Consider the following 12435-nt stretch of genomic DNA (forward strand, 5'->3'; position numbering starts at 1 on the left):
CCATTAACAAACTGGGATTTAATATTTTTTGAAATATCTTTTTCTCCCTAAAGTTACCCTCATTTTAATCAAATATAAACAAATTAAGGCTAGCTTATTTGAAAAACAGGTCTGTTCTCACTAATTTTGGTCTGATGGTTTATATAACCATAATTGATCATAGACTTTTTATTTTGCTGAAACATTTATACAGTCTCAGACTGAACTTTTAAAATAAAACAGGGCTGGGAAACTCACACCAAAGGCTTATCACAGATTTTGCCTAACAAATCTAGGTGAATTCTTCCCTGTTTAAGGTCTCAAAAATTTCTTGAGATTTTTGTACCCGTGAGATAACTTTCCTAACTCATTTGATAAACTTACTGGAAACCTAAGAATTTCCAATTTTTGGAGGAGTCAGATACAGAGAAAACATAATTGTTTTGTTTATAACATTTAATTTTACCAAAGTATTGTCATAATTAGTTTGAGAGGAAGGTCTTCCCTACTCCCTGAAAAAGTGTAATTTTTCAGAAAGAAACCATAAAAGTTATAAGCATATTCGTTGGTTCGTTCAGTCCTTCTGTTAACTTTTGTGAAGTCATCAGGTTTTCCTTTAGAATACCAGGACATATCAGAATGTTAAGAACTCCATATAATTTCTAGGATATCTGTATTAGTAATTTTACCATACGTTATAACATGAGCAGATTTATTACTCTTTTGACAATCTTTTTCATGTAATTTAACCAACCAAATAAACACAGTTTAATATCTCTCTCTGGGATGTTTCAGGGGCCCTCTGAATCACCCCAAAGTTAGCTAGAGGTCAAAAGAACTTCAAAAGAATTCTATTTAGGAAGTTTTATTGAAAAGATCAATTAAAAGGGTTTAGAACATTAGATTTAGTCAAAGTTGATGGGTGTATCATTTAGCTTGTTGATAAGTCACAATAGGCCTAAATAACAAGGCTCAAGGTCTAGTGAAAGTCAGTTCTGCCATCTTGGACCTAGTTGACTCTAACTAGTTTTCTTATGGCTGTGTCATTTCTAACAAAATCCATTTATCTAATTGTAATTCAATTTTAGAAAATCTTGATCATGCATAACTCTTTTTAGTATTTTTTCATTTTTTTTTTTTTTTTTACTGAAAACACACTTCCTACTTTCATTTAGCAACTAAGAACTAACTTTTATATTAGCACTTTATAGATTGGTGAACATAAATACCAGTGATAATTTCTAAAACCCTTGCTTTCTTAGAACATTTTAGGATGGCACCAAATATTATTCATTTATAGTCCCACATCTCTTTAGTTTCTCTGTAAAGGGAAATTAGTGTTTAGTAGTAAATGTTTCAAAATCAAATTATTTTAAAATGCTGGAGAGGGTGTGGAGAAAAGGGAACTCTCTTACACTGTTGGTGGGAATGCAAACTAGTACAGCCACTATGGAGAACAGTGTGGAGATTCCTTAAAAAACTGGAAATAGAACTGCCTTATGATCCAGCAATCCCACTGCTGGGCATACACACTGAGGAAACCAGAAGGGAAAGAGACATGTGTACCCCAGTGTTCATCACAGCACTGTTTATAATAGCCAGGACATGGAAGCAACCTAGATGTCCATCAGCAGATGAATGGATAAGAAAGCAGTGGTACATATACACAATGGAGTATTACTCAGCCATTAAAAAGAATACATTTGAATCAGTTCTAATGAGGTGGATGAAACTGGAGCCTATTATACAGAGTGAAGTAAGCCAGAAAGAAAAACGCCAACACAGTATACTAACGCATATATATGGAATTTAGAAAGGTGCTAACAATAACCCTGTGTACGAGACATCAAAAGAGACACTGATGTATAGAACAGTCTTATGGACTCTGTTGCAGAGGGAGAGGGTGGGAAGATTTGGGAGAATGGCATTGAAACATGTATAATATCATGTATGAAACGAGTTGCCAGTCCAGGTTCGATGCACAATACTGGATGCTTAGGGCTAGTGCACTGGGATGACCTAGAGGGATGGTATGGGCAGGGAGGAGGGAGGAGGGTTCAGGATGGGGAACACATGTATACTTGTGGCAGATTCATTTTGATATTTGGCAAAACTAATACAATTTGTGAAGTTTAAAAATAAAATAAAATTAAAAAAAAAAAGAAAAAAAAATCTTATTTTATTTGGAAATGACCTAACTATTCAATAGACTTCCAACACTTAGCACACTTGGCACAAACCTTAGAAATTTAAGTTACACCAATCTGGAGAGACTATTTTAGACAGATATTTCTAAAGAATAATTATTCTTAATAGAGTTTATATAAAAGCTCATATCTCATTTACATTTTTTAGAAGTTTCTTCACTCGAGGTAATTTCCTTGTTGATAAACTTGTAATAGATATAATATTTAACTTATATTAAACCCAGGTACAATTAAAATATTCTACTTAATGTTAATTACTCTAAGACATATCTATGTTAGGTCAACAAACAAACATTAATATCAGGTATTTAATACTGAATATTTCCCAGTTTACATGAACCTGGAATTTATTGTTTAATTTAGAATTATTTGATTTGTAAGTGCTTACCTTTTTTTAAGCCAAATAAATAGAGCTCATTTACAAATTAACTTCAAAAATATTACCCAGAGACAATGACATACCAAGACATATTTAGACAGACACAATGCAAGATCTAGCTTCATTTTCTAAGTTTAGTCATGAATTAGATATTACAATATAAAATTTACTAGTTTATTAAAAAGAATTGAAATAAAAACTTTAAAGTCTTTTTCCCCTTTTCCCTCAGTCTCAGGAGTTAGAGACGGCCTAGATAAGTGTTCCTGAGAGCCCTGGCCTCAAGGCACAGGGAAAGAAAATCAAGTTCTAACAAAATGGTGGCAGGTCTAAACCAAATGGTGGCCAGACAAAGCAAAATGGCCATCAAAAATCACAACACAGAACACAGAGTAAAACACACACATATAAACCTGGCAGTCCTCATCAAAGTGAAAGTGAAAATGAAAATGAAGTCGCTCAGTCTTGTCTGACTCTTTGCAACCTGTGGACTGTAGCCCATCAAGCTCCTCCATCCATGGGATTCTCCAGGCAAGAATACTGGAGTGGGTTGCCATTTCCTTCTCCAGTGGATCTTCCCGACCCAGGGATTGAACCCAGGCCTCCCACATTGCAGGCAGACGCTTTAACCTCTGTGCCACCAGGGAAGCCCTTAAATACAAGAATACAGTCTCTCAGAAAACCTCCTATAGAGACACAGAACTTCAGATCCAAGTACTAACATCAAAGATTTCAAGGGAGGGAAGGAAGCCAGGTTGAAAGAAGAAGGGGGAGGAGACAGGAGAAGGGGGAAAAAGGGGTGGCCTTACAGATGTCTCCTGCTACCTACAGATACCCAGGCGTTATGGGACTTTTCCCTGGGCTTCCAGAGAAGGGAGGACTGGAACTTGGCCCTACCAGAATCAGCAGACCAGACCAGAACCAGAATTCGAGTTCTCTGCCAAGAGGAGGTGATCAGTCTCCAATCCTCAGCTCAGGCTGAGGGCCCTTTGACCAGATTCCTGTGTCCAGGACCGGGGGACTAGAAAAACGGGGAAGGATAGGAAGGGTTAAGGAGAGGAAAGAGAGAGGGAAGGGGAGGGAGGTTAATAAAGTTTCTCGTTCCTTACCCGGTCGGGGCACTCTGGCCAGTTGTCCACGTCAGGAGGAGACCACGGACAAAAGGGTCCCAGTTGCGGCTGCTGGGTCTGGTCCATTGGCAGGCAAGCTGGCCCCTGAGTACCCCGAGTGGTCAGGATGTCAGTCTCAGTGAAGAAGAGTCCCACCAGAGTCGCCATTGTTGCAGGAAGATGGACCCCATCCAGGGCCCGAAACTGGGCTCTTGTCTAACACTCGGAAATGAATTGTCTGAGGAGACACATGTGCTGACAAAGCAAGAGATTTTATTGGGAAAGGGCACCTGGGTGGAGAGCAGAGAACCCAGGAGAACTGCTCTGCCACGTGGCTGGCAGTCTCGGGTTTTATGGTGATGGGATTAGTTTCTGGGTGGTCTTTGGCCAATCGTTCTAATTCAGTCTTTCCTGGTGGCCCACGCATCACTCAGCCAAGATGGATGCTAGTGAGAGGGATTCTGGGAAGTGGACGGACACGCGGTGTCTCCTTTAGACCTTTCCCAAACTCTTCCGGTTGGTGGTGGCTTTTTAGTTCTGTATTCCCTATCAGGATCTGCTGTCATAAAACAACTCATGCAAATGGTTACTATGGTACCTGGCCAGGGTGGGCGGTTTCAATCAGTGTGCTTCCCTTAACAATATAGTTGATGAATAATCAGGCTCATCTAAGTCTTGGAAAGGGAATTTGTATAAAGAAAAACAGTAGTATGTTGTAATGTATTAGTTTGGTAAAAAGAAGTTTCAGATGTGTGTTTCTGTTCAGCTTATTAGAGATAATAATAAAGAGAGCTCTATATGGATGAGAATCTTGGGAAAAATGAAAGAGGGGAAGCTTAATCTGAATCCTGAGAACGAGTTTATATTTGGACACTAAAAGAAGGACTGTTGGCCTTTCCAAACTCAGCAAGTGAATGACTAAAGGTACCAGTCAAAATGATAACAAGAACTGCAGCAGAATTTGATTGGAATGTTTATGATAGTCATTGAGGGTATAAATATGAAGATATATAGTGAGGACAGTAGAAACCATTAAGGCTAAATGGAAGAGCTTGATTTTTTTTTTTCCAATTTTGGAAAGGATCAGACCTTTATATTTGAAAAAAAATGTTCAGAAAACATGGCAAATCAATTAAGATTTGATGACACACATACATACATATACACACACAAACTCACAGTTAAAACAGCCTTAACTTTATAATGTGGGGTCAGGGTAGTAAGGACTTGGTTAGCTTAAAAAGTGGGAAAAAAGGCCAGTAATGGAATAATCAAATGATAGTAGGTGAAACCTACTTGTATAGCTTAAAAAAGTACCAATTTTTTTTTGTTTGTTTTTGTATTTGTAGACTGGTAACTCTTGTAGTAATAAAGAAATAGCTTGATGCTTAATATGAATTTGAATTAGGATTTTGGAAATGAGCTTGGATGGTATAGAAATCATTACTAATTATTTCATTAATTTGCATTATGATGCTATATTTTATCTCAACCCATTTATTCATAGAATGTCTATAATTGTAAGAGCACTATTCAACCCTTAAAATATGAAATTTCCATACTTTTATGTGTTGAAATTTGTTATAAGTTTATAAATCTGAGCCATAGTTATAAATGACAATACTCCAAAAATACAAAGTATAAGCACTTATTAACAGTATTATATCTGTTGTTCCAAATATTGCAAAACAAATATGTCTACCTTTAGTGAATATTAAAAATAACATTTCTAGCAACACTACAAAGTTTTAATTCCATGTGCTTCCATGGTTAAGCACATTCTAGTTGGCTATTAACAGATATTTTCTTTTAGATGTTCTATCTAGTTTGTCTAAGGATTTCTCGCTATTAATCTCATTATGTACTTAATAGCAGTTCATTTAAGATGTAGTTCAGTACTATTGGGAAAATGTAACTAAAAACTCAATCTCCTCTCAACCCAGAAATCTTCTCTACAAAGGAAGGAAGGAAAGTAAACAATTTTTAGTACTGAGTAAGCATTAAACCAGAATGTGACATACATCACATATAATCCACTAAAGAGAGTTCATGGATTATAAAGAAATCTTACTCTTTTACGTAACCAAGCAGATACACCCACTGTACACATTTTCTCAAGATAAACCAAACCAGTCTTCACATAAGCACAGTTGTCAGCACCATTTACTCATTATAAATTTATTTGTTAATTGGAGTGACCATCTGTGTTAGTTAATTGGCTTTATCTACAGGGAAAAAAAGTAAACTTTTCATAGCTTTCTACTGGAAGGCAGTTCTGTGATTTGGAGAGAGGCAGCTTTGGCTGCAGTTTAGCTGCAAGGGGAGTCCTCAGTGACTCAGCAATAAAGAAGGCACCTGCAATGCCGGACACACAGGAGACATGGGTTTGATCCCTGGGTCAGGAAGATCCCTTGGAGGAGGGCATGACAACCCACTCAGATTTCTTGCCTGAAAAATCCCATGGACAGAGGAGGCTGATGGGCTACAGTCAATAGGGTCATATAGAGTCAGACATGACTTAAGCAAGGGAAAATCTGCCAAGCTCCCATGGGGACCGGCAGGTAGGGTTACCACCTAGGGTGATTATATTTCAAAGAGATAATTTCCAGGCACTGGAGAAACATAGTTCTAGGCTGTGAAACTGGTAAGAGGCTTATTTAGCTTTTAAAAAGATTTACATACATTTCAAAGAGATGGAGAAAGAACTTACAAGTTTTCCAAAGTACATATTTTAAGAGAAGGGAGAGGGTAGACAAATTTCTTCCCTTATTTTTAATGGGGAGAATTAAGTCTCTTGTTTTAATTTTTGCATACCGCTACACTACCTAGAAATCAAGATTTCATTTTACAACGAATTTATAGCTAGTTTCTAACAAGTGCCAAAAAAAGTCATAATCTTATGGTGAAACATTAGTTATAAAATAGAACAAAAGCCATATGCTATAGCAGGATTAAGAATGCTGATTTCAAAGTCATCTGAGGTTAGCCTAAATTGCTTCACAGTGGGGTTTTATCATTCAAGTGAAAGGAATATATTTAAAGTAGAATTTTTAAAAAGGTATTACTTACACTTCTAAAAGCATTTACACCTAGTATCTACCAACATTATCCACATTCTTGTCAAAATACATATTTTAACATCAAAGGTTTCTAGTTTTTGGCAATGAAAGATAAGGTTACTTAGATCAACTCTCCAACTGAAACTAATAAGAGTTGCTGGAAGAAATGTGTTGTCAGAAAAGCATATTATAAATTAATGTGGAGTCAGACAAACAAGAAGGTCCAATATTTATGTAACATTCTGCTAGTAGAGAAAGTAAAGGTGAAAGTGTTAGCTGCTCAGTCATATCTGACTCTTTGTAACCCCGTGGACTATAACCCATCAGACTCCTCCATCCATGGATCTTCCAGGCAAGACTACTGGAGTGAGTTGCCATTTCCTTCTCCAGGGGATCTTCTTGGCCTAGGGATCAAACCTGGGTCTCCTGAATTGCAGCCAAACTCTTCACCATCTGAGCCAGAAAGATGAACACTAAATCTATTTTTGCCTTGGGGACAGTTGGTGATGAAGTTCTGGGGTTTGGTGTGATAGCATTACACAGCAAGAAAGACAGAACTTAAGTCCCAGGCCCTGACCAAGGTCTAGTGTCTATAGAATTCCTTCTCTTAATAAAGCTGGGCTCTCAAAGACCCACATCCACGTGTGTTAGTGGCTCAGTCATGTCTGACTCTTTGCAACCCCATGGACTGTAGGTTGCTAGGCTCCTCTGTCCATGAAATTCTCCAGGCAAGAATATTGGAGTGGGTAGCCATTCCCTTCTCCTTGAGATCTTCCCAAGCCAGAGATTGCACCCGGGTCTCCTGCATTGCAGACAGATTCTTTGCCATCTGAGCCACCAGGAAAGCCTGGATAATGGCATACTAGATTTAATTCCACTTTTCCCCACCTGATCCTGAAACTCCAGGGACTGCAGTGAAAGCTGTTATGGCTCTGAGGAAGACAGGAGAACACAATGGAAGAGAAAAATAAGGATTTATTACCTAGGACCTACCCTTTAGTGAATCTCCTCTCTAGGTATGCTTAGTCCAGGGTTATCAGGGGATTGCAAGGCATGGGTTTTATTTGAGGTGATCCCTCACTAGCAGTAACTCTTTGTACCTGGCATAAGCACATGGAAAGTGTTTCCGAAGGAGGCTCATGTCCCCTAGACCCAGAGAATATTCACAAATAATTTATCAAAACCAATGACTCTTAATTTTTAAAAAATTAACTAGTCACACTGAGAAACAAGGCATCGTGAATATGAATGAGCAGAACTAAACAAATTGCAACCCTCAGACATAAATTTTTAAACAACTATGCTTATTCTGCTTAAATATATAATGTCAAACATCAATGCACTTGCAGGTAAGGTTTTATGAATATCAAATAGTAGGCTTGAACAGTAAACAGAATTTATTTCAATGAATATCAAGATAACACAAATTAAAAACTGAATATTTGTATGTGGCAAGAGTTTGAACACAGCAGAAGAGAGAACTGAGAGAAAGATGAAAAAATAAATAATTATTCAGATATATCACACAAAGAAAAAAAGTAGAAAATTCAGAACAGAGGGTAAGACAGAAAACAAGTGTTATTCCAGATTTGGTTGCCAGACTAGCAACATTGGTCTCATCTGAGTATTTGCTTGAAATATGAATTCCTACTTATTGATTTGGGGCTTGACCATGTGTATTGGCATTGCAACGTTCGGAGAGAATATACAAGTAGTGGTATAAAACATACTTTTGTAATGAACCTCACTCTCTTGCACCCCTGATGTGAGGTGAACATGCATGAAACATGCCTCTAAAATGTGGTCCCAAGCCAGTAGCAGAGGCATTACTCAGAAACTTATCAGAAATGCAAATTTTCTGGCCTCCACTGAAGACCTACTGAATCAGGAACCCTGGGGAAATCTCCAAGGATATATAATTCATCTTTATGTGATCATTACAGGAAAGTAAATAGCTGTGGATAACAATTCAAATGACAGTTTAAAATTAATGAGAAGTTGAAAGACTGTGAAGAGATATACTGAGTGAATACTTATACCAAGAACGTTGATGCAGTTGTATTAATAAAAGACAAAAGCAGATTTTAGGTCATGGATCTAGAGATAGAAAGTTCAACTCACTTGGAATATGTAACAATTCTAAGTATATATACTTTAATAACATAACCTCAAGTTTATAAGGATTGAGTTATAGGGTTTTTAATGAGACATTATGTGGTATTTCTGCAAAGTTCTGAAATGTGACCCACAGTTTATCTATCCAAACACATTCATTCATCAATCACTTCATAAACACTATATGCCAGACATCATTCTAAATATTAGACATAAAGAAGAGCACATGATTTCTGTCAAGAAGATCATTTTTACATGGGTTTAAAATGTTTTTTGCTTCTAATCAAATTTCATTTAAATCTGAGGGCTTGGAAAGAGAAACGATTGCTCTTTCTGCTTCACAGAATCTCCAACAACTATAAGAAAATGGTAGCAACATTTTTGACTACAGACATGGTCTTAGGAAGCAGTGGTATGTTTCAGTGGACACAGACAAGGCCATCTGAATTTTGTGAAGAAATTGCCTAAACAGAGATGAAAACTGTAGGAAGAGTTCCTTCTGAGAAACTGCTAAGGCTCCATGACAATTAATGTGACCCTTTATATCTTAGAGTCAGTTCTTGAGTGGTGTGAAGAGAGAGTCTTAAGAGGTAAATTGGTGTGCAACATACAAAGCTGATGATGTCTCTCTAGTATTAACTCAAGAGGTAGACAGGCAGGCTGCACACCCTGAAACACAGAAATATGATGAAACAGCAGACCTTTGCAGCCTCATCTACTGCTTCTCCCCACAAGAGAGGTGCTAGTCACAATGGATTCCCAGCAAGGAGTGCTTCAATGAGCTTATTATCCAGATGGTTAACAATGCTCTCAGCTAGCTCCCCACCCTAGTTTCTTTGTGTGTGTGTGTGTGTGTGTGTGTGTGTGTATTTATATAGGCAGTACATTCACATTGTACAAAAATCAAGACAAAATTAAAATAAGATGTATACATTTCCCATCCTGTGCCTTCTTCCTAAAGTGTTTCTTATTGTTTTCTTTTTTGAAAATATAAGCAAATAAGAATATATATTAATAGCACTCACTTTTTTTAACACAGAAGGTTGAACATCATATATGCAATTCTGTTGCTTGTTTTCTTCCTTCATAATGCATTTTAAAGATCTTTTGATGACTGAGCATAGATTTTCATTCTGTTTTGCAGCTTCATGGCATTTCACTGTGTTGATATACTGTTATATTATTGACTTGTGTCCAGTTGAAGGCCATTTGTTCTTAATATTTTGCTATCATAAACAATTCTGCAATGAAAAACCAATAAAGTACAACAGACACATTTGCTTACAAGTGGTTGCAAGGTGTCAGAAAACAATCTCAATTTAGGAGATTTTGTTCAAAATGACTACTATAATAAAGGGAGAGAGTTTATTACAGTAGGGGGTATTCTCCAATTAGAAGATATGCAAACATCTAAAAGTCAGGCAGAAAAGGGTTATTCTTTCATAAGAAAGACACATAAGGCTAGAAAGAACTGGGTTTGGGGAAGTGGAGAAGTGAGTAGTATAATCAAAGAGCTGAAATTTCTCCCTGAAGTCAAGGGTTGTTTTACATCCCTGTGAACAGACTTTTTACGAAATAGCATGTCCTCTGCAAAGCGCTGTAGTTTGATTTCATCCATTCATGTATGGATGGCCTCTGTCTCACCTAACTGTCCTGGTTGGAAGCTCCAGTGCTGTGTTGAATAGAATTAAGAGAGCAGACACCCTTGACTGGAGAACCATCCAGTCTTTCATCATAAATTTCTGTCTCTTTACTGATAGCCACTACTTGATGCCCTCTTGTTCCCACCGTGTTCCTTAATTCTTCTCCTGGATTCAGTAAGTATTTTTGTGACTTTGAACCCTTTATTAAGTAACTTGCTAATCTTTGTTTCATTTGGGATTTTTTTTCTGGAGTTTGTCTTGTTCTTTGTTTGAGCAATATTTCTCTGCCTTCTCATTTTGTTTGACTTTCTCCGTCTTTAGGAAATTTGGCAAAACAGTTACCTATCCTGGTCTTAAGTGTGTGTCTTTGTGTAGGAGTGTCCCTATGCTGACTGTATATGCCCAATGGCTTTGGTAGAAGGACTGGAGCTGAAGCAACTGCAAGCTTGCTTCACCTTGTCAGGATGATCTAGATTCAAAGCCCAGCATGTGTCGGGCTGCTTCTGGGTGCACTGGTGGCTACCACATTGGTAAGGCTGTATGGAAACAAGGGACTGGAGCTGGAGCTCAGAGCGACCTGGAGCTTCTTCCCTGATGCACTGAGGGCTGCCAACATGATGGGGAGTAAGGATGGAGCTAGAGCTTAGCATAGGCTGGGGTGCTGAGATGGTCTTAACAGGCTGGCTAGAGTGCCTACTTTTTTTTTTTTTTAACCTGTTGCCTCTGCCCTGGAACTTAATGAGAGTAAGTCTGTTTGTATGCTGTTTAAGAGCAAAGTTTTCTGTAGTCCTCTGGCTCTCCTGATCATAAGCCCTGCTTGTCTCAAAGCTATTTGTTATTGTTCAATGCTCAGTCCTGTCTGACTCTTTTCAACTCCATGGACTGCAGCAGGCCAGGTTTCCCTGTCCTTCACCATCTCCCAGAGTTTGCTTAAACTCATGTCCACTGAATCGGTGATGCCATCCAACCATCTCTTCCTCTGTCGCCCCCTGCTCCTCCTGCCTTCAGTCTTTCTCAGCATCAGGGTCTTTTCCAATCAGCAGGCTCTTCACATCAGATGGCCAAAGTATTGGAGCTTCAGCTGCAGCAACAGTCCTTCCAATGAATATTCAGAATTGATTTTCTTTAGGATTGACTGGTTTGAACTTCTTGCTGTCCAAGTGACCCTCAAGAGTCTTCTCCAATACCACAATTTGAAAACATCAATTCTTCAGCGCTCAGCCTTCTTTATGGCCCACCTTTCAGATCCATACATGACTACTGGAAAAACCATAGCTTTGACTATACAGACCTTTGTAGACCTTTGTTGGCAAAGTAATGTCTCTTCTTTTTAATACATTGTTTAGCTTTGTTATAACTTCTCTTCCAAGAAGCAAGCCTCTTTTAATTATGGTCACCATCCAGAGTGATCTTGGAGCTCAAGAAAATTAAATCTGACACTGTTTCCACTTTTTCCCCATCTATTTGCTATGAAGTGATGGGACTGGATGCCATGATCTTAGTTTTTTGAGTGTTGATTTTCAAGCCAGGTTTTTCACTTTTCTCTTTCACCCTCATCACTAATAAAGGCTCTTTAGTTCCTCTTTGCTTTCTGCCATTAGAGTGATATCATCTGTGTATCTGAGGTTGTTGATATTTCTCCCAGCAATCTTGATTCCATTCAAGGAGGCTTATCTTTCCAGGGCTGGACCCTAAGTCTGGAGTACCCAGTATGGGGTTTAAACGCCATATTCTTAAGGGAAGACCTCTGAATTTATGATATCTCCTTCTTCTTTTGGGTTGCCTTCTGAGGGTGTGAGTCCTAACCAGATTACTTCCTTTCCCCTTCTACACATTTCAGTGTTTTTTCTTTATAGTCTTAGTTTTAGAAGAGCCATCCTGTTATTTGCAAGTCAATCTTAAGAAGAGTTGTTCTACATGTGTATAGTTAGAATATATATATAGTTG

The sequence above is a fragment of the Bos mutus genome, chromosome 4 (genome assembly GCF_027580195.1).
Source record: "Bos mutus isolate GX-2022 chromosome 4, NWIPB_WYAK_1.1, whole genome shotgun sequence".
NCBI lineage: Eukaryota > Metazoa > Chordata > Mammalia > Artiodactyla > Bovidae > Bos > Bos mutus.